Here is an 832-nt window from a genome sequence, read left to right as displayed (position 1 = left end):
ACAAGCTGTACTAATGATTTTTTCCACAACTGTACTCATGATTTTTGTGACCTCCGTTTATTCAGTTCAATAACATGGCAGTTTGGAGGTCACAGTGGACACTGGTATCTGAAGGTTGGCACCTTTACTGTTGGGTCAGTTTATAAAGCCTTCAGCGATATGCTTGCAGATGTGAGAACTGAAAGATAAATTCACAGGACACAAATACTCTTTCATCAATGACTGCTGAAGCATTAGAGTAACTTCATCAACTCAAGTGATACATTAGCTCAATTTTCCAGATGCCCTGACAGAAGACTTTTCTTAAGAAATAAGGCATCTGGAAACAAAGAGGATGTGCTCATTAACATTAAATGATAGATGAAGCAAAAAAGTCAAGCTGTACTTTGAATAAAAGATCAATTTGCTGCAGGACATTTCACCCATTGACATTCTGAGTAAAAAAAATTGCATGTAGCAGGGAACGAAGACCTGTACAGCTAGAGAGAGGAACAGTGACAGATTTTTAGCCTACATGAGTGGAAGCAAAACCATCTGAATACTTATGACCCTACTCTTAACTCTCTTTATCTCTCTGCCATATAACCCGCTGTTACTTAAAAAGGGCAAGCCCAATGTGTTCCTTCCCCAGTACCTATGATTTAGCATTCTCAGTGTCTGGGAACAGACATACAAGGAGATGAACAGTTAATTAGTCCACTGAGTATGGGTCAAATGAAGATCAAGTGCACCTCTAGGGATGTAGTGCTGGGCCCATCCTCTGCTAACTCAGTCTTCCCACAGGAAGGAGTGCTAATACTGGACCTGACCCATGAGACTTGGCCGTATAGGA

Source organism: Gavialis gangeticus, unplaced genomic scaffold, assembly GCF_001723915.1.
Source record: "Gavialis gangeticus isolate Ggan-Ray unplaced genomic scaffold, GavGan_comp1, whole genome shotgun sequence".
NCBI classification, from domain to species: Eukaryota; Metazoa; Chordata; order Crocodylia; family Gavialidae; genus Gavialis; species Gavialis gangeticus.
The sequence above is the reverse complement of the archived record's forward strand: the minus strand, read 5'-3'. Positions refer to the sequence as shown.